This window comes from Macaca fascicularis, chromosome 7 (genome assembly GCF_037993035.2).
Source record: "Macaca fascicularis isolate 582-1 chromosome 7, T2T-MFA8v1.1".
NCBI classification, from domain to species: Eukaryota; Metazoa; Chordata; class Mammalia; order Primates; family Cercopithecidae; genus Macaca; species Macaca fascicularis.
In genome coordinates, this window is record NC_088381.1 from 4,203,136 (window position 1) to 4,229,530 (window position 26,395).

The window sequence follows — 26,395 nt, forward strand, 5'->3', positions numbered from 1 at the left end:
AAAACTTGCAACTTTGCATTGGTATGGCGAATTACTCCGGCCTTCTCCCTGTAACCAGCTGCAGAAATAAACTCCCTTCTTTCCCAGACCTTGTTCTTTCCAGGAACAAATCCTCCACCGTTTTGTAACAAGGATGGCTTTTCCTCTAGTTTCCAATAAGATATTCCTTATTTTCATCTAAGACTTCATCAGAATGGCCTTTACTGTCTATATTGTTTCCAACATTCTGTTCACAACCAGCTAGATAATCTCAAAGATGGAGGCTTTCTCTATGGCTTTTCATCTTCTTCTGAAACCTCACCAGAATCGCCTTAATGCATGGCAAACTAGGCTTCTTCTAGCATGCACTTCCAAACTCTCCTCCAGCCTCTACCCATTACCCAGCTCCAAAGCAGCCTCTACATTTTTAGGTATTTGTTATAGCAACACTGCCACTTCTCAGTACCAATTTCTATCTTAGTCAATTGTGCTGCTAAGCATAATATCTGAGACTAGGAAATCTATAAAGAACAGAAATTTGTTTCTCACAGTTCTGGAAATCCAATTATGTCAATCCAATTATTATGCCATCAAGTCACTGGCATAATTGGTTAATTGGTGTCTGGTAAGGGACGCTCTGTGCTTTCTTTCTTTTTTTTTTGAAATGGAGTTTGACTCTGTTGCCCAGGCTGGAGTGCAGTGGTGCAATCTTGGCTCACTGCAACCTCCACCTCCGGGGTTCAAGTGATCAAGTGATGCTCCTGCCTCAGCCTCCTAAATAGCTGGGATTATAGATGCCCACCACAATGCCCAGTTAATTTTTGTATTTTTAGTAGAGACAGGGCTTCACTATGTTGGCCAGGCTGCTTTCAAACTCCTGACATCGTGATCCACCCACCTCGGCCTCCCAAAATGCTGGGATTACAAGCCTGAGCCACCACGCCTGGCCTACTCTGTGCTTTCAAGGTAGTGTCTTGGCCAGGCGTGGTGGCTCATGCCTATAGGGCCAGCATTTTGGGAGGCCAAGGTGGGAGGATCACTTGAGCCCGGGAGCTTAAGACCAGCCTGGGCAACATACAATTGCACTGAAGATTACATTTCAACATGAATTTTATTTTATTTTTTATTTTTATTTTATTTTATTCATTTTTTTTGAGACAGAGTCTCGCTCTGTCGCCCAGGCTGGAGTGCAGCGGCGCGATCTCAGCTCACTGCAAGCTCCCCCTCCTGGGTTCACGCCATTCTCCTGCCTCAGCCTCCAGAGTAGCTGGGCCTACAGGCGCCCGCCACCGCACCTGGCTAATTTTTTTTGTATTTTTAGTAGAGATGGGGTTTCACCGTGTTAGCCAGGATGGTCTTGAAATCCTGACCTTGTGATCCGCCTGCCTCACCCTCCCAAAGTGCTGGGATTATAGGCGTGAGCCATCGCGCCCGGCCTCAACATGAATTTTTGAGAGGTCACCATCATTCGAACCACAGCAGTGGGGATTATTCCCTGGATACTTGCCTGTATAGACTCTTTCTCTAAAGCCAAAACTTTGGGTTAACCACTTTTCAGACACTAGGAAACCAAAATTCTCAATTTACAGTCATATCTGTGGCATCCCTATTAGGAAGTTGCCAACTGTAGCTAATGAATGTATCTAAATACATATAAAATCAAAGAATGAATGTGCCATGAAGTATCCTCAACATCTAGCCCCAGCATATACTTTCAGACTGATTCAGGTAAATGAAATAATCTCTATCTGTAGTTCTGAGAGGTGAAGCCAGCTGGGCTTCTGGGTCTGTGGGGACTTGGAGAACTTTTCTGTCTAGCTAAAGGATTGTAAACACAAGGATCAGCCCTCTGCATCTAGCTAAAGGTTTGTAAATGCACCAATCAGCACTCTGTAAAAACGGACCAATCAGCGCTCTGTAAAATGGACCAATGAGCAGGACATGGGTGGGGCCAAATAAGGGAATAAAAGCTGGCCACGGGCGCCAGCAGCACCCCCTGGGGTTTCTTTCCCACCTGTGGAAGCTTTGTTCTTTTGCTTTTAACAATAAATCTTGCTGCTGCTCACTCTTTGGGTCCGCATTACCTTTATGAACTGTAACACTCACCACGAAGGTCTGCAGCTTCACTCCTGAAGCCAGCAAGACCACGAACTCACCGGGAGGAATGAACAACTCTGGACTTGCCACCTTTAAGAGCTGTAACACTCACTGCAAAGGTCTGTGGCTTCACTACTGAAGTCAGTGAGACCACGAACCCACCGGGAGGAACGACCAACTCCGGACACATCTGAACATCTGAAGGAACAAACTTCGGACACACCATCTTTAAGAACTGTTAACACTCACTGCAAGGGTCCGTGGCTTCATTCTTGAAGCCTGAGAGATCAAGAACCCACTGGAAGGAACCAATTCCGGACACAGTTCCTGAAATATTTTGTCATCTGTTCATACTTAGTTTCCTTCCTGGCACAAAAATCCATTTTTTCTTCCCTGATATATTTTTCTTTTTCTTTTTTTTTGAGATGGAGTCTTGCTCTGTTGCCCAGTCTGGAGTGCAGTGGCACAATCTTGGCTCACTGCAAGCTCCACCTCCTGGGTTAATGCCATTCTCCTACCTCAGCCTCCTGAGTAGCTGGGACTACAGGTGCCCGCCACCATGCCTGGCTAATTTTTTGTATTTTTAGTAGAGACGGGGTTTCACTGTGTTAGCCAGGTTGGTCTTGATCTCCTGACCTTGTGATCCGCCCGCCTTGGCCTCCCAATGTGCTGGGATTACAGGCATGAGCCACCACACCCAGCCTCCCTGATATATTTTTCTTTAGCTACTACAACTACTATTTGTATCTAGTTATAATTTTCTTCCTCCAGATAGCATTCCCTAACCACTTCAATTTCAACCACATTCCTATACATCTGAAATTCCCCAGTAGAGTGCATAGTCTAAATCACAAATTTTCTATTCAGAATTAGTTGCTTATTTGTCTGAATTCCCAATTCACATATGCCCCAAGTGCAGGAAGAAAGCTGAATCTTTCATTCTCCTATCCATCTACTACATGCAAGAAAGAACGTGATCACTCAAATTTTGTTCACAAAAATGCAATGGAAATGCTATTTCCATTTTCTCCTCCCGAAATTAGGAACAATTCAGCATTTATGGAATACCATTCTTGACGTCCAAAAATAATATTAGATCTTGTCTTACAATTCCTCAGTTTCCCTCATTTGCGTAGAAGTAAAAGAACTTCAGTCTTGCTTATCTGTTCCTCCTCATTTCTTCCTCCACAACCCCATTTACAACTCTATGAACAGATCATTCTGATTCCTTTGTAATTAGTGTGCCATGTCCCTTCTCACCTCATTACACTTGTGAATTTCTCTGATTTACATGTCCTTTCCTTCCTATGTTCTGTGCACTTGAAATCTGAATTTGCCCTTGAAAATTTAACTCAGTCATTATTTTACCTCAGAAACTGATGTTGACTCCTTATGTTGTTTAAAGATAGTCAATCTTCATTATTGTCAGGTTACATATTCGCAAATATGCCCACTCACTAAAGTTTATGTGTAACTTCAAAATCAATACCTGCGGCACCTTTGTGGTCATGCACAGAGTGGCAACAATTTTGTCACCAATTGAGCATATTCCCAGGTAAGCTAGAACAAGATGACATCCTTCTTTTTTGTCTCAGTCATACAAACAAGTGTTCTTTTCATGGTCCGTGCAGTACCGCACCGCATCTGTGAATTGACTTAGGATTGAAAGCTAGGTAGGCGTCTGTTGAACATCTGACTACCAGACCCGGAACTTTTCTTCATATAGAGATCAAACGATACTCTTAAGTACACGTCTCGGCTATTTCATTCTAGGGACCCTGTGATTAGTTAGCTACCACCAAAGTCTTCTGTTTGCCAAAATGTTCTGATGACTGGTACATCCTCCTCTGGCCTTTAAAACAAATTGTACATCCTGTCTTTGGCAAAGTTGTCCCATGAGCAAGATGTTTGAGTCATTTTCCTCTACATAAGACAGCACAATCAATCTTTATTTTTTCGTTTTGTTTTTTAAGACAGGGTCTGTCTCTATTGCCCAGGCTGGACTGCAGTTACATGATCAGAGCTCACTGCAGCCTCAACCTCCAAGGCTCAAGTGATTCTCTGGCCTAGTCCCCCAAGTAGCTGGTACTACAGGTGCACACCACTGTCCCTGGCTAATTTATTTATTTTTTGTAGATACAAGGTCTCATTAGGTTGCCCAAACCGGTCTTAAATTTATGGACTCATGTTATCTTCCCTCCTTGGCCTCCAAAGTGCTGGGATTATAGGTGTGAGCCACATGCCCACAGCACAATAAATCTTGAATCACCAGTAATAGCACTGAGGTTAATTAACCCAATCTACTGTTATATTTTGTCCTCCTTAGTATAACGACCTTAGAATGCTCTTCCAACCTTCCCCAGGTTTCTTCCAACACATGTTACAATTTCTTTGCATGTAGCTGTTTCCTACAGGTCATAGTATGTACCTGTCCCTTAGGAATAGGTTGATATTCAGCCCTAGTTATGGGGTCTAGTCATGCTACTAGCAAAAATTAATGATTTGTGGGGGACTTGAAGAAAAACGGGCATCCCCTTTAATGGTATCTAACCCAGCTTTTGTGCAGAGGAATGATGTTTTCTTCAAACACTAGAGAGAAGCTACTTCCACTGCTAAGAAAGGCTCAGCCTGACTTTCTGTTTCCAGATTGTCAGTTTCAACCGAGTCTAAACAGATTCCCCCATTCCAAGTTTCAGGATCTCATTCTTGGTTTTGATGTTCAACAATATCAGCCCTGCAGCTACAAGAAATGAGTTTCCTTCATAGTCGCCATGGAAGTTCTCAGGTTTTCAAACCGTGGCTTGAACTGAGAATTGAGGAACCTAAGCTTGTTATTTTCTCTTCATAATCATTCAAGGACCCTCAACTGAACCCATTCCACCCCACAGTCCTTACAGTTATCTTGACTACCATAACATTCAGTGCAGCAGTCACTTGGACTCCCAAGGCATGTGTTTCAGTTGGCACTCTGTCACAATCAACCACAGGTCATTGCTTAATTGTGATACCACTGCATGTCATAGTTACTAGTATCCCATTGCACCTAAATTGGCAAGGAGCTGCAGAATGTGCTCAAACATAAAGGAATGACCAACACAACTTCCCAGACTCATCTCTGTGGAACTGTCTCGGAACAACGCCAGTATTAATTCTTTCAGGGAGGGTCCGATCAGCAGGCAGACAAAGCACAAGAATTTGAGGAGGGAGTGTTTGAAATGGACATTTGTTTACTGTAAGTGGATTGCAATCCAGAGCTTGTTAGAGGGTACACAGAATGGTCACAGTGTGTGGCACCAGTGGAACTTTCCAGAAATCTTCCCGCTTAGATGCCAGGGAAAGGTGTTCACAGGTAGGTGTCTCATTGGAAGCACTACACTAGAAACCACCTGAGGGCAGGGGATATGGGAAGTGACTGACAACCAGTGCTGCTGACTGTCATGCATTGTGGGAGCCTGATGCTAGAAAAGCCATTGTTGCCGCAGGATTGCATACTGTAGAAACCTAGTGCTGGAGAAAGGCATGCATGCTATGGGAAACTGTTGAGACCACAGTGGAATCAGAAAGGAAAATCTCTTTTTATAATGTCCAACCACCTTCAACTACTGACAAAGCTTACTGTTGCAACACCATATATATATATATGTGTGTGTGTGTATATATATATATATATATTTTTTTTTTTTTTTGAAATGGAGTCTTGCTCAGTCACCCAGGCTGGAGTGCAGTGGCACAATCGGCTCACTGCAAGCTCTGCCTCCCAGGTTCCTGCCGTTCTCCTGCCTCAGCCTCCCAAGTAGCTGGGACTACAGGAGCCCGCCACCATGCCTGGATAATTTTTTGTGTGTATTTTTAGTACAGACGGGGTTTCACCGTGTTAGCCACGATCGTCTCGATCTCCTGACCTCGTGATCCACCTGCCTTGGCCTCCCAAAGTGCTGGGATTACAGGCGTGAGCCACCGCGCCCAGCCAACACAATATATTCTTAAGGGTATCTGACTCAATTTTCAAAGAGCAGGCAATGAATAATTAATTTGGATCTAAAAGGCAACAGTTTATTTTTTTTTTATTTTTTTATTTTTTTTTTTTTTGAGACGGAGTCTCGCTCTGCCGCCCAGGCTGGAGTGCAGTGGCCGCATCTCAGCTCACTGCAAGCTCCGCCTCCCGGGTTCACGCCATTCTCCTGCCTCAGCCTCCCGAGTAGCTGGGACTACAGGCGCCCGCCACCGCGCCCGGCTAGTTTTTTGTATTTTTTAGTAGAGACGGGGTTTCACCGTGTTAGCCAGGATGGTCTCGATCTCCTGACCTCGTGATCCGCCCGTCTCGGCCTCCCAAAGTGCTGGGATTACAGGCTTGAGCCACCGCGCCCGGCAGCAACAGTTTATTAATTGGCATACAGTTCTTCTAATTAAAGGAATAATAAAAAATTAAAACATATCTTCAAACATAGTGATGGTATTTGCAATATTTTAAATAGATCATTGATTTTTCCATTGACGTTTGTAATAGAAAATGTTGGGGGAAAAGCTGAGTGTTGGGAGAGAAGCTGAGGCAGGGCTTGCATGTCTGACATAAAGTAAAAGAGTCTTGGAACATGTCCAGGGTCTAAAACCCCTTGTGGCCTTTGGAACATGTCTAGACTTGCTGGCTCCTTGCTTCTAGCACTCCCATTATCTCAAGTGGCCATATGTTTCAAAGAAAATGCTAAACCGTCACAGCTGTAGCTCATTTGCTTGATACACCGCCTCCTTTCAACCCCCACATCCTCACCACCTGTTTCTTTGTTTGATCACCAATAAACAGCGTGGGCTTCCAGAGCTTAGGGCATTTGCAGCCTCCATACTAGCGTTGGCCCCTGGTCCCACTTTCTCTCTTACCTTGTCTTTTCTTATTCCTTTGACTCCGCTGGACTTCGTCACCCCACGGCCTGCTCCGATCACCCCAACAGGAAATACTTAATTTTGATTCATACATTAAAGACAGATTAAATTGATAGTTGAGTTTGTAATAACACATTTTCCACCTGAACTCTGAGCTTCTTTCCTCATACACAATTCAAAGTGGTTCATCACTTTACACTTTCAATATATACTTTTTTGTTTGTTTGTTTGAGAAGGAGTCTCGCTCTGTTGCCCAGGCTGGAGAGCAGTGGTACGATCTTGGCTCACTGCAAGCTCTGCTTCCCGGGTTCATGCCATTCTCCTGCCTCAGCCTCCCGAGTAGCTGGGACTACAGGTGCCCGCCACCACACCCGGCTAATTTTTTGTATTTTTTAGTAGAGACGGGGTTTCACCATGTTAGCCAGGATGGTCTTGATCTCCTGACCTCGTGATATGCCTGTCTCGGCCTCCCAAAGTGCTGGGATTACAGGCGTGAGCCACCACACCTGGCCGTTTTTGTTTTTTTTTTTTTTTTTAAGAAATAGTCTCACTCTGTCGCCAGGATGGAGTGCAGTGGTGCGATCTTGACTCACTGCAACCTCTGCCTCCCGGGTTCAAGTGATTTTCCTGCCTCAGTCTCCCGAGTAGCTAGGACTTCAGGAGCCCGCCACCACACCCAGCTAATTTTTGTATTTTTAGTAGAGCTGGGGTTTCACCATATTGGGCAGGATGGTCTCGATCTCATGATCTTCCTGCCTCGGCCTCCTGAAGTGCTAGGGTTACAGGCATAAGCCACCACACCTAGCTCAATACATATGACTTATGTGCCAATGAGGTTGGATGAAATGACCTACATGATGTGAACTGATGAAAACAAACTATTTGTTTAAAAAGCTTACATTTTTGCTCAGAAATGTTTGTCTCTGGTTTTTTTTTTTTTTTTCCAGGTGCTTCCCTACATGTTAGGATTTTTGCCCTGCAGTGTTAGCAGTCCAACAGAGTAACTGCCATTGATAAGAGGGAATTTAGATACCATTCAGCAAGAAAATGCTCTTGTAGTGCCTATCTGATTTTCCTAACACTAAAGGGAAGACAGAGTGTAGTTCCACATATTTAGCAACTTTTTAAATTTGTGTATTAATACATTAATACAGGGTGTAGTAGTTGATTCCCAGGCTGCTAATAAAGACATATCTGAGACTGGGTAATTGATAAAGAGTTTTTTGTTTTGTTTTGTTTTGTTTTTTTGAGACTGTCGCCCAGGCTGGAGTGCAGTCGTGCGATCTCAGCTCACTGTAAGCTCCACTTCCCGGGTTCACACCATTCTCCTGCCTCGGCCTCCCAAGTAGCTGGGACCACAGGCGCCCGCCACCACGCCCGGCTAATTTTTGAATTTTTTAGTAGAGACGGGGTTTCACCGTGTTAGCCAGGATGGTCTCGATCTCCTGACCTTGTGATCCACCCACCTTGGCCTCCCAAAGTGCTGGGATTACAGGTGTGAGCTACCACGCCCGGCCAAGAAAGAGGTGTAATGGACTCACAGTTCCACATGGCTGGGAAGGCCTCACCATCATGGAGGGAAGCAAAGGCACATTTTACTGGTGGCAGGCAAGAGCGCCTGTGCAGGAGAACTCCCATTTATAAAATCATCAGATCTCATGAGACTTATTCACTACCAAGAGAACAATATAGGGGAAACCACTCCCCATAATTCAATTATCTCCACCTGGCCCCACCCTTGACACATGGGATTATTATAATTCAAGGTGCGATTCGGGTGGGACACAGCTAAACCATATCACAAGGTCTCACTTTGTCATCCATGCTGGAGTGCAGTGGTGTGATCATAGCTCACTGTAACCACGAACTCCTGGGCTAAAGAGATCTTCCCATTCAGCCTCCAGAATAGCTAGGACTACAAGCACACACCACCACACTCGGCTAATTGTTTAATTTTGTAGAGTCTTGCTACGTTTCTCAGGCTAGTCTCAAACTCCTGGCCTCAAGTGATTCCCCCCACCTTGGTTTCCCAAGATGCTGGGATTACAGGTGTGAGCCACCACATCCAGCCAATTTAGCAGTTTAAAACAATGTAAATATATTGTCTCCATTCCTGTGGGTCAGTAGGCACAAGTTAGCTGGGTTTTCGGGTGAAATATTTCACAGGGATGCAATCAAGGTGTCAGTGGCCTGTATTACATTTTTTGTTTGTTTGCTTGTTTGTTTGTTTTTTTGTAAGAGTCTGGCTCTCACTCAAGCTGGAGTGAAGTGGGGTGATTCTGACTCACTGCAACCTCTGCCTCTCGGACCCAAACCATCCTTCCACCTCAGCCTTCTGAATAGCTAGGACTACAGGTGCATGCCACTGTGCCCGGATACCTTTTGTATTTTATTGTAGAGATGAAGTTTCACCATGTTGCCCAGGCTGGTCTTAAACTCCTGGGCTCAAGCGATCTACCCACCTCAGCCTCCCAAAGTGATGGGATTACAGGCATGAGTCACTGTGCCCAGACTCTGTGTTACTTTCTAAGCTCATTTGCTTGTTGGCAGAATTCATTTTCCAATGGCTATAGAATTCATGGCAGCTTGCTTCTTCAAAGGCAACAATGAAGAGACCGAGTCTTTTCTATTTTGCCTGACATCAGGGAAGGCCTAGGAGCCATTTTAAATGGCTCATCTGATAAGGGGAGGTTCACATAGGCTACTCTGCCTTTTAATGAACTCAAAGTCAACTGATTACTTTAATTACATCTGCATTATATCTTCACTTTTGACATTTAACATAGTATAAACACAGCAACGATATCCTTTGCCACATGCTATTGGCAGGCTCTTCCCACACCCAAGGAAACGGGATTGCATAAGAGAGTGACTAATTGTGGGTCACCCTAAGGTGCTTCCACTACTGTCACCATGCTTCAGTCACCATCTACTGTTCTTTAGGGCCACATCCTATCTCCCATCAGACCAGCTGGTAATTTCATGCTTCATCAAGTTTTTCCTGTTCTAACTTGGGTGGCAATTTTGCTCAGCTAAGGATATACCTAGAAAGAACTTATGTGTTGTGTGTGTCTTTAACTTCTACCTAACAGCTTGCCCATGCAAGTAGAACTCAACATGAATCTTTCATAGCTGAATTATTATTAATATTATGTCTTAAGGTCTTACATGGGAATAACACCTTTAATACAAACATAGTCCAAATCTGGCTTGAAAGACCTTGTTCTCATACCTTCCTTTCCATGTGCATCGCTGTGACTATGTGGTGTTCTGCAAATAGAGAGTCTGTCTTGTCATTCCTACCCTTGGCTTACGGCTCTGCTGGAGCAGAGGATATTCAGGAAGGCCAAGAGTAGATGTAAACAAATCTTCAATGTATGGACAAAGGATAAATTGCTACAGGGCTGGGAGAGAACGCAGAGTAACACAAAGACAGTACCTTTGTGGGCCGGGCGCGGTGGCTCAAGCCTGTAATCCCAGCACTTTGGGAGGCCGAGACGGGCGGATCACGAGGTCAGGAGATCGAGACCATCCTGGCTAACCCAGGTGAAACCCTGTCTCTACTAAAAAATACAAAAAAACTAGCCGGGCGAGGTGGCGGGCGCCTGTAGTCCCAGCTACTCGGGAGGCTGAGGCAGGAGAATGGCGTGAACCCGGGAGGCGGAGCTTGCAGTGAGCTGAGATCCGGCCACTGCACTCCAGCCTGGGCGACAGAGCGAGACTCCGTCTCAAAAAAAAAAAAAAAAAAGACAGTACCTTTGTAATGGCAGAATGTTTTCATATTGAGGTGTCTTGTTTATACAGTTTAGCATTCTTATCTCATGGGCCAGATATGTAACTGAGAAATGGGTGTTAAATGACCAGCAGCCATCAATTTCCAATACCAAATGCCACCTTTCAGCTTGACCAGATATGTGATAGCAATTTGAATTCTCTTTTTGACTCAATCATTCAAAATTAAATGTTTGAGGTTAATCAATTTTAAGATAGTCATAGGGAATGTGCTATGTGTGTGTGTGTGTGTGTGTGTGTGTGTGTGTGTGTATTTTTTCCGTAATGCTCTGACAATATGTTCAGGACATGCTACCCCAAAGTATGGAAACTTGGCATAATTAACATTTTAAGCTGATGGAATTTTAGAAACCAAATGTGTAGGAAGGACTTTCTCACCTTTCCCTGAAACAGGTCATAAAACCTGGAAAGGGCTTTTTGACCTTCTTCTGCTGAAGCAAGTAACAAAACCCTCCTATGAAAGGTGCCATGCTTTACCCAGAAGAAAAGATCTCCATCTCTGAAGACACAGGGACACTGAATAAATAGCCCTTGCTGTTTTCCCCCGTTTATTACAGTTTGCTGACACCTTTTGGTCCCATTACATTTCTCCATGACCCTTCACTCTTCATCAAACCAGCAAAAAAATACTCAGGTTTAACTGTTTCTTTTAGGCTTTGTTTTCCTGTGAAGATTCATGTCACATAAAACATACAGTAAATCAACTTGCATGCTTTACTCTCATTAATCTGTCCTTATTACCGGGGTACAAGAAAGGAATGAGAAGGGTAGAAGTTTCTGGCAATGAGAAGGGGACAGGTGGGACACTTCACTCTGGAGTCTGAGGTGGGATTCTGGAAAACAGACACAAGCCTGTGCAAGGTGAGAAGTGTCACCAAAGTCAGCTCTCCCAGATCTCTGTTAGTAGTTCCTGGTCAAGAGAAGAAAGTAAAACCTCCTTGTCCCTTATTTCCCCAATGCAGATGGATAGGAAAGAAATTACAAAATTCGTTATCTAGATTGTGACTAGTTTGGTTTCGTGGTGCCTATTGGTTATCGATCCTTTCCTCCCAGGAGCAGCTACTGCTTTTCTGTTTCTGTCATTTTGTGTCAAGAATCTGTGTCAAGTTTTCCACTTGACGGGACATACAAGTCGTTGGTTCTTGTGTGTGCAGACAGCCAACCACCAGGCTGGGGGGCTGTGGGAATACAGCTGGACAGACACGTGGGTTGCAACCCATTTGCAGCTAACATCTACTGCCAGCTCTCAGGGGGATTATCTAGGCCTGCCTTTCTTTTGGCTACCTTTGAGAATGGTGTGCCATCTTCAGAGGGCTACATTTTTTTCACCCTCTTTGAAGATGCCTCTGCATTTATGGGTAACTCATAAAAGTCTTATGGATTTGGTTTTTTTCCTTTTTCCTTCATTTTTTCTTTTCTTATTTTTTACCTTTCTCCACCTCTTTTCTCTTTTTCTTTTTGTCATGCCAGACACATAATGATGTCATAACAAAGACTGAGGGAGGCACATCTCACACATGAATATGAAAACCCTATCACCATATCAATAAAGAACCATGAAAGAATCTATGGATTTTGGTTCCAAGTCTCTTGTAATGGGTACATTTTTTTTTTTTTAAATGGGACTGTGCTATCAGGAATATTTACCTTTTCTCTTGACCAAAACCTGATAAGATATTTGAAAAAATTTATATATGTTTGAGATGGTGTCTTGCTGTGTCACCCAGGCTGGAGTGCAGTGGTACAATCACAGCTCACTGCAGCCTTGACCTCCTGGGCTCAGGCGATCCTCTCACCTCAGCCTCCTGAGTAGCAGGGACTACAGGAGTATGCCACCACACCCAGCTAATTTTGTCTATTTTTAGTAAAGATGAGGTCTCACTATGTTGCCCAGGCTGGTGTGGCACTCCTGGGCTCAACCAATGCTACTGCCTAGGTTCCCAATGTGCTGGGATTACAGGCATGAGCCACAGCACCTAGCCTGAAAGGACTTTTTAAGACCTCTATGATCAATAGTTGTCCTAATGGGAAGCTGATAGTTACAGACTAACAGGAACAACTGTCTTTTTTTCTTTCTGTTTTTTTTTTTTTTTTTTTTTTTTTTAAGACAGAGTCTTACTCTGTCGCCCAGGCTGGAGTGCAGTGGCTTGATTTTGGCTCACAGAAACCTCTGCCTCCCAGATTCAGGGGATTCTCCTGCCTCAGCCTCCCAAATAGCTGGGATTACAGGTGTGCACCTCTACGCCCGGCTAACTTTTGTATTTTTAGTAGAGATGGGGTTTTGCCATGTTGGTCAGTCTGGTCTTGAACTCCTGACCTCAGGTGATCCACCTGTCTCAGCCTCCCAAAGTGCTGGGATTACAGGCGTGAGCTGCCACACCCAGCCAATAGGAACAATTTTCTTAAGGCCTCTCTGTTCTCTCCTTTTGATCCTGATCTTCCCATGAAACTTATCAGTTGACAAAAACCCTTTTCTTGAACCTCTGTTGGCTATATGCTTTCACAACTCTGCTTACCTCCCTCTTTTTGGCATGATTTTGTTAAGGATATTTATTTATTTATTTATTTATTTTTGAGATGGAGCTCACTCTGTCTCCTAGGCTGGAGTACAGTGGCGCTATCTTGGCTTACTGCAGCTTCCACCTCCCACCTGGAAGGTGGGATTCTCCTGCCTCAGCCTCCTGAGTAGCTGGGATTACAGGCATGTGCCACCACACCCAGCTAATTTTTGTATTTTTAGTAGAGATGGGGTTTCACCATGTTGGCCAGGCTGCTCTCAAACTCCTGACTTCAAGTGATCCTCCACACCTGGCCTGATTTTGCTAAGGATAATTTGGAGCTTCACTGTTCTCTTTGGGGAATTTAATATCTCCCCCAGTTGGTTCCTTTAAGACTGCTTCCTTCCCACTCTTTCTGTTCCTCCTTCCTACTCTTGCCGCCTTCAATCTTCCATTTGGTTCCCTTGAATCCTGGATATGATCCCTTCAAACTCCTACCTTCTCCATCTTTCTCTCTTCCTCCCCTGTCAGGCTTCTTCTCTTAAACTTTAGTCCACCCTGCTGTCAAGGGACTCAGAGTCCTCCAAAAGTAAGTACCAAGGCTGAAGAGGAAAAAAAAGATTATTTGGAAATAGACTGGATATTTTATCCACTCAGATGGGTGGTGGAGACATTCTGATAGCTGTTAGATGTCTTTGCAGTGACTCATTTAAAATTTAGCCCACAGCCTTCAAAAGGGCTTCACAGGGCAAATGAAGATCTTAAAAACCTTCTCCACGAATACTGGTAAAAAGCACTAGGCCTAATATTTAGTAGGTAGCCTTAATTTGTCCCGTTTACCAGGGACAATAGGAAAATAATATGAAATGGAGAAAATACGAGAGAGAATTGTTTTATATAAAACAGTGACTTCATGTTACTCTGTGTTTCTAATTCATGGCTAAGATTTTAGAATGATAACTAGAATATCTCTTTTGATATTTGCCTGTATGTTTATGTATGTCTCTCTATCTGTGTGAAATTTTTCTACCTCTGATGGTATTACCAAATCAATTAATAAAATATCTTAAAAGAAATTTGCCTGGCACGGTGGCTCATGCCTGTAATCCCAACACTTTGGGAGGCTAAGGCGAGTGGATAACCTGAGGTCAGGAGTTTGAAACCAGCCTGATCAACATGGTGAAACCCCATCTCTACTAAAAATACAAAAATTAGCTGGGCATGGTGGTGGGTGCCTATAATCCCATCTACTTGGGAGGCTGAAGCAGGAGAATCACTTGAACCTGGGAGGTAGACATTGCAGTGAGCTGAGATTGTACCATTGCACTCCAGGCTGGGTAACAGAGCAAGAATCTGTCAAAAAAAAAAAAAAAAAAGAAAAGAAAAGAAAAGAAAGAGAAAGAAAGCAAGAAAGCAAAAGAAAGCAAGAAAGAAAGCAAAAGAAAGCAAGAAAGAAAGCAAAAGAAAGCAAGAAAGAAAGCAAAAGAAAGCAAGAAAGAAAGCAAAAGAAAGGAAGGAAGGAAGGAAGGAAGGAAGAAAAACTGTACTTGGCTCAATGCTACTACCAAATTAATTTATAAAGTTCCTTAAAAGAGGATTTAATTGACTTAAAGGGAAGTAAATGCTGATATAACTAAGTATTCCTAAAACTTCAAAATATAGAAATTAACCCAAACATTTTAAGTTCACATAATCTTGTATAGTCTTTGGTAAATAAAGCAAAGACCCTGTCTCAAAAAAAAAAAAAAAAAGCCATTTTGAGACTTTGTCTCAAAAAAAAAAAAAAAAAAAAAAAAAAAAAAAGCCTGTAATCCCAACATTTAAGGAGGCCAAGGCGGGCAGATCACTTGAGGCCAGGAGTCCCAGGCTAGCCTGGCCAACATAGCAAGACCCCATCTCTACTAAAAATACCAACATTAGCCAAGCATGGTGGTGCATGCCTGTAATCCCAGCTACTGGGGAGGCTGAGTCACAAGAAGTGTTTGAACCCAGGAGGTGGAGGTTGCAGTGAGCCAAGATCGTGCCACTGCACTGCAGCCTGGGTGACAGAATGAGACTCTGTATCAAAAAAAATAATAATAATAATAATTTTTTAAATGGCATTTTATCTATTTCTTCACATGTTGTGATTATTCCTGACAACCCAAAATACATCATGGCTGAGATCCTGATAACAAAAGACAGATTAACAAGAGAAAACATAATATGTTTACTTAATGCAAGTTTTACATGACCTGTGAGTCTTCAGAAATCAAGATGCAAAGGCCAAGGGATAGGTGTTTTTGTTTGTTTGTTTTGTTTTGTTTTGAGACAGAGTCTCATGCTGTCACCCAGGCTGGAGTGCAATGGTGCGATCTCGGTTCACTGCAACCTCCACCTCCCAGGTTCAAGGGATTCTCCTGCCTCAGCCTTCTGAGTAGCTGGGATTGCAGGCTTGTGCCACCACACCCAGCTAATTGTTTTTTTTGTATCTTTAGTAGAGATGGGGTTTCACCATGTTGGTCGGGCTGGTCTTGAACTCGTGACCTCGTGATCCATCCACCTCAGCCTCCCAAAGTACCGGGATTACAGGTGCGAGCCACTGTGGCCGGCTGGATAGGTGTATTTTTATGGACAGTTTTGAAGAAATAGCTTTGGGAACAAAGGGTATCATCTAATAGTAATTATCTGGGGAGAAATTCATAAGACCCATTTGTTCAGATCTTTGTTGGCATCCAAGTATAGGGCAGAATTCCTCCGAAATAAGGGTCTCATTATGACCTACTTTCAGGACAGGTAGGGCAGTTAATTCTTTTATGACCTGTTTCCGGGGAGAAAAGTGGGAGCAAGTCAGAGAGTGGCCTTCCTGCTTCTGTGGTTTTCTCAATTTCCTTCAGCTTAAAATACTCAGTATGCAAGGGCACTGCAGTTGGGGATATCCTTTTTTTTTTTTTTTTTTTTTTTTTGAAATGGAGTCTCAATCTTGCCCAGGCTGGAGTGCAGAGGTGCAATGTCAGCTCACTGCAATCTCCGCCTCCCGGGTTCAAGCGATTCTCCTGCCTCAGTCTCCCGAGTAGCTGGGACTACAGGCATGCACCACCACACCCGGCTAATTTTTGTATTTTCAGTAGAGACAGGGTTTCAGCATGTTAGCCAGGCTGGGTTTCAAACTCCTGACCTCAGGTGGTCCACCCGCCTCGGCCTCCCAAAGTGCTGAGACTACAGACGTGAGCCACTACGCCCGGCCGGGGATATCCTATTCTGATCCCCTGCACTACCTACGAAAAAACAACATGAACGTGTAGGGATGCACATTCAGTATGGAGGAAATGAAGCCCAGAGGAGTGGGTCTTTGCATGATTGATCCACAATCCCATCCCTGGTTCACCTCTCTAAAGAATTCATGTTAGGGCCGGGCACAGTGGCTCACACTTGTAATCTCAGCACTTTGGGAGGCCAAGGTAGGTGGATCACGAGGTCGGGATATCAAGACCATCCTGGCTAACCTGGTGAAACCCCGTCTCTACCAAAAATACAAAAAAATTAGCCGGGCGTGGTGGTGGGTGCCTGTAGTCCCAGCTACTCAGGATGCTGAGACAGGAGAATGGCCTGAACCTGGGAGGTGGAGCTTGCATTGAGCCGAGTACGTGCCACTGAACTCAGCCTGGGTGATAGAATGAGACACTATCTCAAAAAAAAAGAAAAAAAAATCATATTAGTTGCTATTGTATTTTAAAATAAATCAAATTTTCCTTTTTCTTTTTTCTTCTAGTATAAGAAACTTCTCAGCCGGGCACAGTGGCTCACACCTGTAATCCCAGCACTTTGGAAAGCCGAGGTGGGTGGATCACGAGGACAGGAGTTCAAGATCAGCCTGGCATGGTGAAACCCTGTCTCTATTAAAAATGTAAAAATTATCCAGGCGTGGTGGCGTGCGCCTGTACTCCCAGCTACTCAGGAGACTGAGGCAGGAGAATCACTTGAACCCCAGAGGCTGAGGTTGCAGTGAGCCAAGATTGTGCCACTGTACTCTAGCCTGGGTGACAGAGCAAGACTCTGTCTCAAAAAAATAAATAAATAAACTTCTCACAGACACATAAAATTTCACAGAAACAGAAAAATGTCAAGGATCTTAGTAAATGATGAACTTACTTGCTGCTTCTCAGAACTTTAAAAGCCTGTATCTGCCTATATTGATTGCAGTACCTTGTTGTTCTTGTGTATACAAGGAAACTAAGGTTAATTGTGCCAGGCTCTATATATTATAATTAAGTCAGTAAGAGGGGTAGCATGGTTGACTCTTTGTAGGAAACTTCTCTTCTGTATTTATAGTGCCTCCCTGGCTGACTGGTGCTTTTACCATACCAAGAAAGGGACTGAATGCAACAACATCTTAGAAAATAAGGTCCCTTTTTGTTAAGGTGTGATAAACGTCTGATTATTACTTTTGCATTCTTACACACTGAAACAATGTACTTCTTTCTTTACAATAAAAGAAAAAAATTACAAAACAAAACAAAAATAAACTATTACAAAACTCATGTTGTGTAGGAATACATAGTTAAGAAAATATAGTTGAAAGTCATTCCTGGCCAGGCATGGTGGCTCACACCTGTAATCTCAGCACTTTAGGAGCCCGAGGCGGGTGGATCACGAGGTCAGGAGTTTGAGACCAGCCTGGGCAAGACGGTGAAACCCGTCTCTACTAAAAATACAAAAATTAGCCGGACATGGTGGCGGGTGCCTGTAATCCCAGCTACTTGAGAGGCTGAGGCAGGAGAATGACTTGAACCCGAGAGGCGGAGGTTGTAGTGAGTCGAGATTGTGCCACTGCATTCTAGCCTGGGCAACAGAGCAAGACTCCATCTCAAAAAAAAACAATTAAAAAAAGTTATTTCTAATATATTTCTCATTTTATATTACGGTAAAATATATGTAACCTAAAATGTACCTTTTTTAACCATTTTAAGTGTACCGTTCATTGACATTAACTAATAAAATGATTAATATTTTGTACATTGTTGGGATTACATTATGCTTGGCTCTTACTTTCTCTACTGTCCTATGACTTAATATAAGTCCTCGGGTCAGTCTATCCATGAGCCGGGGGGGGTCCTCTCTGCCTGTCTCCACCCTCCCTCTTTCCCAGACCCTATCCCTCCTGGCAACATCCAGGGACCTCCCCAGTGGACACAGACCACCCTCACTCATTCGGCTTCCTGGCATGCAGACCTCATAGGCTGGGGTACCATTTCAAGGAACAAGAGGCCTCCCTTGTCTATCCCAGGTCTGATGCCTGTCCTCTCCACCCACAAAGGCAGCTATTCCACCTGTCATTTAATTCTAGGTTACATTTTTCTGAATCTCCAATGTACACAAATCTCGGAAAATGTGAAAACTTTGTCTAAGTTGTTTACCTGTGAGCCTGCCTCAGCCTCCCAAAGTGCTGGGATTACAGGTGTGAGCCACCACACCCAACCCAGACCTATTATAATACAAGGACCGATGCTCATGCCCACAGACAAAGTTCAAGTCAGCATTAAGACTCAGGGAGGCCAGGGTGCAGTGGCTCACGCTGGTAATCTCGGCACTTTGGGAGGCCAAGGTGGGAGCATAACCTGAGGTCAGGAGTTTGAGAAGAGCCTGGTCAACATGGTGAAACCTTGTCTCTACTAAAAATACCAACATTAGCCGGGCATGGTGGCACATGCCTGTAATCCCAACTACATGGGAGCTTGAGGCAGGAGAATTGCTTGAACCCGAGAGGCAGAGGTTGCGGTGAGCTGAGATCATGCCACTGCACTCCAGTCTTGGCAACAGAGCAAGACTCCATCTCAAAATAAACAAACACACAAACAAAAACCTCAAGATGATACAGGGAACAAAGGAGACGATAAGATGGAGAAAGGACATTTAAGGGGTCAGCAACTATGCCAATTGCTTTGAGATGACAATGATACTTAACGATTAAAAGCCAGTTTGACGGTCTCTGATTATGTCACTTTACATCCCATTCCTGCCACTTTGGGTAGGGTCCCAAGTAAAGCGGATGCGGCTACAGTTAGTCTTACTTTGTTCATATCTAACATGTGAAGAAGAAATGTAACACTGGGGTTTTAGAAAATGGAAATCATAAATGCATGTGAGAAATCACTAAAATGAATGATAATTTTAATTGAGTCCCTTTTCAGGTGTGCAACTCTGCTCAAAGTCATTGTCCTAAACAATGTCATGTCACAGCTAATGTGTGCTATGGCTGAACCCATCTGATGGCTGACTGAACATCAGATGGGTCGCTCCTGAAGAAGATGGTAAAGCCTGACCCTGAACCTACCATTTTACTGACAGGAATGTAAGTGAACAGGGACAATCCTTACCTGGAGAAGTGCCCCACGTGGCTGCGTGGAGATTTGATGGGAGTCCCAATTACCTTCGTCAAAGTATCTGTTAAAGAAAAATAATTTTCAATGATACTTGTTAATGCACAGTAAGGAAAACTTTATTCAGGACCACTGCAATAGATTTAGGGACTGCCATAATGGGGCCGTGCAGTGTGGGAGAGAGTTAGACTCAACTCTTTAAGTAACTCTAAGTACAGCATGGGCAAGTGGCAATTTATGCCCAAGGAATAGGGTGGGGACTAGTGGTTGGAAAATTACTAAGAATTAACATCAGGGGCAAGAGGGATTCTGGCTAAACTGATCTAACAGGATTCTCGCTGAAGACAAGCTGGGATGATCACTTAAGGGATGGTGGAGGATGAGGAACCTGATAAGATATTGAAGGTGATCAGTTATCTAAGGTGTTGGGGTCTTGCTAAACTAACGTAGCAGTGTTCTTGCTAAAACTACATTTTACGAGAAAGTGCATGGATGGAGTTAGGAGAACGTTCCGGAGCCTGACTAATGTTTGGTTAAGAAGAGAATTTTTGACGCATCCTCCAAAATTGGAGAAAGAGAAGTGAGGCTATCCACTGAGAATGCAGAAACAGAAACCAGATGGATGCTTGATCCATGAGGACATTCTTCAACTTTGAAGAAGGGTTCTGGTCTGTTCACACTATTATTTTTAAATACATATGAAAAATAAACTAATTTCATCTGTATGCAGTTGTAGTAATTGTGTTCTATATCCTGATAGTAAAAATATGGCCATGTAGCCAGGCGCGGTGGCTCACGCCTGTAATCCTAGCACTTTGGGAGGCCGAGGCGGGCGGATCACAAGGTCAGGAGATCGAGACCACGGTGAAACCCCGTCTCTACTAAAAATACAAAAAACTAGCCGGGCGAGGTGGCGGCACCTGTAGTCCCAGCTACTCGAGAGGCTGAGGCAGGAGAATGGCGTGAACCCGGGAGGCGGAGCTTGCAGTGAGCCGAGATCGCACCACTCACTCCAGCCTGGGCGACAGAGTGAGACTCCATCTCAAAAAAAAAAAAAAAATATGGCCATGCAACAGGTGGGCAACACTCTAATAACAATACTCACACCCCAGACACACACACACATACTCACACACACACGCACACACACACGGCCTCAGATTCCTTCCTTGAAAATCCTTCCTTCTCATCAGCCTCTGCTCTCTCCACTGGCTTGCCTGTCCCTCTTTGGTTTTAGGTGTGGGAAACGATACAATGTTGCAGAGATGTGGGAAAGACTCAGGCAAGGAAAATAGAGAGTAGCAATACAGCGAATGAAAGCAAAACGGTTAAATTATTCAAACAAATTTATAAATGAGGTGATACACATTTATAAACATAAAACTGTTTCCAAGTCTATGTAGAAAAATGAGCCAAAGATAATCATGCCATCTTACCAGGTGAGAAGTTTCCAAAAGCAATTTGGCAATGTCTAGGAAGATTTTAAAGAACACCTTTGACCCTATTGTTAGAGAAGCAGGAGCCGGTTAGAGTCAAAGTAATAGCATTTTAAGTTCAGCTCCATCTTGAGATTAACTAAGGCCCATTCTTTGCTGGTCACAACCCATAGCCATGTTTATAATTGAGGAAACAGCTTAACAATACCTAGGCTACTGGTGTAAGGACACACTCCTACAACACAAAATCCAGATGTCCCAATACCCATAACAATATGTGCTTTCAAATTTCTTACAGTTATGGCTTTGATGTACTTAATAAAATGTTAAGGACCATTTTCTTTAAATCAACAGAATAGTAAATTTTGTCATGCTGTCAACCCACCTCCACGTAGACACAGCTTAGTTTAGTCTTTACATAGACAAGAGGCTTACATAAGAAAAACTTAAATACAAGGCATTTCTCCTCTTGCTGTCTGAGGATGCTATGCTCTATAGTTGAGTAGCTTTCAATAAACTCTCTCTTTCCAGTGCACTCTGCATCTCACCTTGATTTCCTTCCTGCTAGAGATCCAAGAACCCTCTTTCGGGGTCTGGGTCGGGGCCCCTTTTTCTGGCAACACTATGAGTCTCCCCTAGAAACATTTTGATGTTGGCTTAGTTATGTCTAGGCATGATTATTCCAACGTTTCTCATACCAAAATAAAAAAAATACATGAAAGTATAATAGTAAATGGAAAGTAACTGTGACCTATGAATATGAAATACCTCAGAAAGTTTTAAGAGAACAAAATTTAAAAGAATCCAAAACAAAGCCATCCACACCAAATTATCCAAGGCTTCAGAAGATCATGCTGGTGTATACACCAGCGCAGTGGTGAGAAACGTGGTCTGTGCAAAGCAAGGATGGGCTAAGTGTCATGACATCAACACTTCATGCCTTCCTGAACTTGTACGCAATCTCTCCTTTCCTCTCTGTGCATTTATACTACACAATGCATACCTTTACACCAAGTCTTACTTAAACTATGAAAAACACTATCAATACCAGGAATATACTACACCCTTTCTGTTTGTTTGTGTTTTGAGACAGGGTCTTGCTGTTTCGCCCCGGCTGAAGTGCAATGGATCCATCATGCCTCACTGCAGCCTCAACCTTCTGGGCTCAAGCGATCCTCCCACCTCAGCCTCTAAAGTAGCTGGGACCACAGGCATGTGCCACCATGCCTGACATGTATAGACACACACACATATACACACACACACACACACACATATATACATACATACACACACACACAATTTTTTTTTTTTTTTTTTTGTAGAGGCAGGGTTTTGCCATGTTGCCCAGGCTGGTCTTGAACTCCTGAGCTCAAGCAATCTTGCTGCCTCGGCCTACCAAAATGCTGGGATTACAGGCGTGAGCCACCATGCCCAGCCCTACATTCTTTTTTTCTTTTTCTTCTTTTTTTTAGACAGAGTGGTGCTCTGTTGCCCCGGCTGGAGTGCAGTGACATGATCTCAGCTCACTGCAACCTCCACCTCCCAGGCTCAAGCGATTCTTGTGCCTCAGTCCCCCGAGTAGCTGAGACTACAGGCATGAGCCACCATGCCCAGCCAATTTTTGTATTTGTAGTAGAGACTAGGTTTCGCCATGTTGGCCAGGCTGGTCTTGAATTCCTGACCTCAAGTAATACACCTGCCTCAGCCTCCCAAAATGCTGGAATTACAGGCATGAGCCACTGAGCCCAGCTTCAGCCCTACATTCTTGATAAATACTAGTAGTAACTAATATTATTATAATCACATAGTGAATATAATAAAACATATATCCACAAAGAAGCACAGATATAATTGCACATATATTTTTCAAGGCTTTATCTGAAATAAGAGCGTAAGATATTGCCAATGATGCCTGTTATTATTCAAAGTGCAGTTGCAGGTGTGCAGCCTGGTAGAGGATGCAGGGACAGAGGTTGGAGTGCAATGGTCAAGAGCGGAGTGTTTTTTTTTTTTGAGGAGGTAGGGATTATAAAACTGGCCCTGAGCCATCTATACCCAGTGGGTGTGCCCAGCTTCAGCCCCTGTGGGCTACTGTCCTCCCAGACAGCCAGATGACCTTTCCACACTGCACTAGGGTGAGCCCGAGGCTCTGGCCAAGGTGCCTTTCCTACAGGCTTTGTGTATGTACAGGGCTGTGCGTGCTAATGGGGCATATCTTGGCAGAGACCATCCACCACAGATCATCCAAGGAATATGCTTGGCCTCTCTGCTTAGTTGGCCGCAAAGCCTCTGATTTCAAATTTCCCTGGCTTCCTTCTTGACTATCCAGAAGTTGGAATTTCACAGTACAGATGGTACTCAACTTAAGATGGTTCAATTTACAATTTTTCAACTTTATGATGGTATGAAAGTGATAAGCATTCAGTAGAAACTGAACTTTGAGAATTCACACAACCATTCTGTTTTTCACTTTCAGTATTCAATGAGTTACATGAAATATTCAACACTTTATTATAAAATACACTTTGTGTTTGATGATTTTGCCCAACCATAGGCTAATGTGGTTTGAGCACATTTAAGTGCTCAAGGCTGGGCCAAGCAATGATATTCAATAGATTAGGTATATTAAATGCATTTCAGCTTACTATATATATATATTTATTTTTATTTTTTATTTTTGAGATGGAGTCTCGCTCTGTCACCCAGGCTGGAGTGCAGTGGCGTGATCTCGGCTCACTGCAACATCTGCCTCCCGGGTTCAAGCGATTATCCTCCCTCAGCCTCCTGAGTAGCTAGGATTACAGATGCACACCACCATGTCCAGCTAATTTTTGTATTTTTAGTAGAGATGGGGTTTAACCGTGTTGGTCAGGCTGGTCTCGAACTCCTGACCTTATGATCCGCCTGCCTCAGCCTCCCAAAGTACTGGAATGACAGGCGTGAGCCACTGCACCCCGCCAATTTACAATATTTTCAATTTATGGTAGGTTTGTTGGGGACATAACCCCATTGTAAGTCGAGGATCATCTGTGCTATGAAAGTGGAAGAAATCATGCACTCTTAGTCTCTGTAACAGTATTCATTGTCAAAATTTTTGAGTATCATTAAAAATCATGCTTGCTAAAATACTGCAATTACGATGACCACATAAACTTTAGGTAATTTTTTTTTCTTCCCTTTTAGCCAAACTTTATGTAACACATTTACCTTCAAAAATAAATTTTAGTTAAAATCTGAATCTAGGATGACTGAATTTTTTTTAAAGGCTTTGTAGCAAAAACAAAAGTTAGAGATTATGGGCCTGGAAAATACAAACAAATGAACCTACTTTTGTATTTAATATTTAATCATTTGCACATAGAAGAACATAAAAATTCAAAACCAATTACCAGGACACGTACAGCTTGGAGAAATGATCCACGGAGGATATGAAGAGGCAGCTAGAATGTGGTTAGGGAGAGGCCTTCGTAGCCTACTCTGAGAGCATCAGGGGAAGGTGGAAGTGCATGAGGCGAAGGCCGTCAATTGAAAACACAGGGCCCCTTCAGATAAGAAGTGGATGAGGCGAAGGCTGTCAATTGAAAACACATGGCCACTTCAGATAAGAAGTGGATGACGAGAAGGCTGTCAATTGAAAACACATGGCCACTTCAGATAAGAAGCGGATGAGGCGAAGGCTGTCAATTGAAAACACATGGCCACTTCAGATAGGAAGGATATCTTGTTCTGCCTCTATCTCTCTTTTGCCTGCCCAGGATCTGATCCTAAAGCCAGGCTTTGTTTTGGCACCTTCAGACGAAAGACTTGACAATTATACATACAGTTTTCCTAAAACTGATACACCAAGTAAAGCAGAGGAATAGTTAATAAACCCAGAACTCATGAATATGCCATGAAATGACTTCAAAATCTAGATATGCATTATGTAATTGTTAATATATCCACGGTTCTTCGATTTTTAAATTATCAGGCCTATGCTGGAACACAAAGACTTTTTAAATTTTTGTTTGAGTCAGCTACGGTGCCTTACTGTGATCTCTCTCTCTCTCTTTCGAGACGGAGTTTCGCTCTTGTTGCGCAGGCTGGAGTGCAGTGGTACAATCTCGGCTCACTGCAACCTCTGCCTCCCAGGTTCAAGCAATTCTCCTGTCTCAGCCTCCCAAGTAGCTGGGATTACAGGCGCCCACCACCATGCCCAGCTAATTGGTTTTTTTTTTTTTTTTTTGTATTTTTAGTAGAGACGGGTTTCACCATGTTGGCCAGGCTGTTCTGGAACTCCTGACCTCAGGTGATCCGCCCGCCTTGGCCTCCCAAAGTGCTGAGATTACAGGCATGAGCCACCACACTCGGCCCTTACTGTAACTTTTTAAACCACACTCTTTTGATAGCAATAAAAATCACCTCCATACGTTTGAATTCCCTCTTGACTGTATTACCTGGGGCAGCAGTATCTTTCTATGCTCTGAACACCTGCCTATCTTCCAGGCAGAGCAGAGAACTTGCCCTGTGGAGGCTCCATTTTTTTCAGTTCATAAAAATGAAATGTAAAGTTGCATCAACCGTCATTATTCAAATGTCACACGGGGACAGCAAATATGATTTTGTTTTTTTGAAAATTAAAATTCTTTGGGACCAGGCGTGGTGGCTTATGCCTGTAATCCCAGCACTGTGGGAGGCCATGGCGGGAGGATCACTTGAGTCAAGAAGTTCGAGACCAGCCTGGGCAACGTGGAAAGACCCCATAGTGAGGCACAAGAATCGCTTGAACCCTGAAGACAGAGGTTGCAGTGAGCCGAGATTGTGCCATTCCACTCCAGCCTGGACAGCAGAGCAAGACTCTGTCTCACAAAAAAAGACATAAATATTAAAATGAATAACTTGGGTTGAATGTCAAATTTTATAAGTATAAATATGAATTTGTGAGCACATATTAATTTCTTTTTTTTAATTTTGGCTTCAATTAAAAAGATTCATCAGGCTCCCATTAGGGTTCCATTTTCAGGAAAGATAAAGTATATTCTGCCTTGTCTCTCCTACTGAATATAGCTATAAAACTTGGATAAAACGTATGGAAGAGCTGTTTGAGGACTAAGTAGTAACAGGGAAATGAAGGAATAACACTGGATTGTGAAGTACTACTAAATTGGTGATGAATTTTAACTTTTACCTCTCACTTATCCCCAGGCCTGAACTTAAGACAGGCAGAAACCCAGAAGTGAGTCTGTGGTGCAGACTGAGGGCTCCTGGAAGTCTTCTTCCAGGAATGAAAACGGAACTCAGAGTGAAGAATTCCCCTTTCCTTCCATCCCTCCACCACCATCCCCCTCTTTTTGAGACAGGGTCTCACTCTGTT

General features: G+C 43.5%; 1 long non-coding RNA gene and 1 other non-coding gene across 3 annotated transcripts in view; both read right to left on the reverse strand.

Moving 5' to 3' along the window:
* LOC141407156 (uncharacterized) overlaps positions 1–26,395 on the reverse strand; it is a 94,073-nt gene that overhangs the window by 42,332 nt on the left and 25,346 nt on the right. For both annotated transcript variants that reach the window (XR_012414695.1, XR_012414696.1), the window contains exon 2: positions 19,601–19,667. This is a non-coding gene — a long non-coding RNA (uncharacterized lncRNA). The remainder of the gene's footprint in view (positions 1–19,600; positions 19,668–26,395) is intronic.
* LOC123575046 (small nucleolar RNA U13) lies at positions 12,211–12,312 on the reverse strand. The gene has a single exon (XR_006700213.1). It is a non-coding gene; the product is annotated as a small nucleolar RNA U13 (small nucleolar RNA).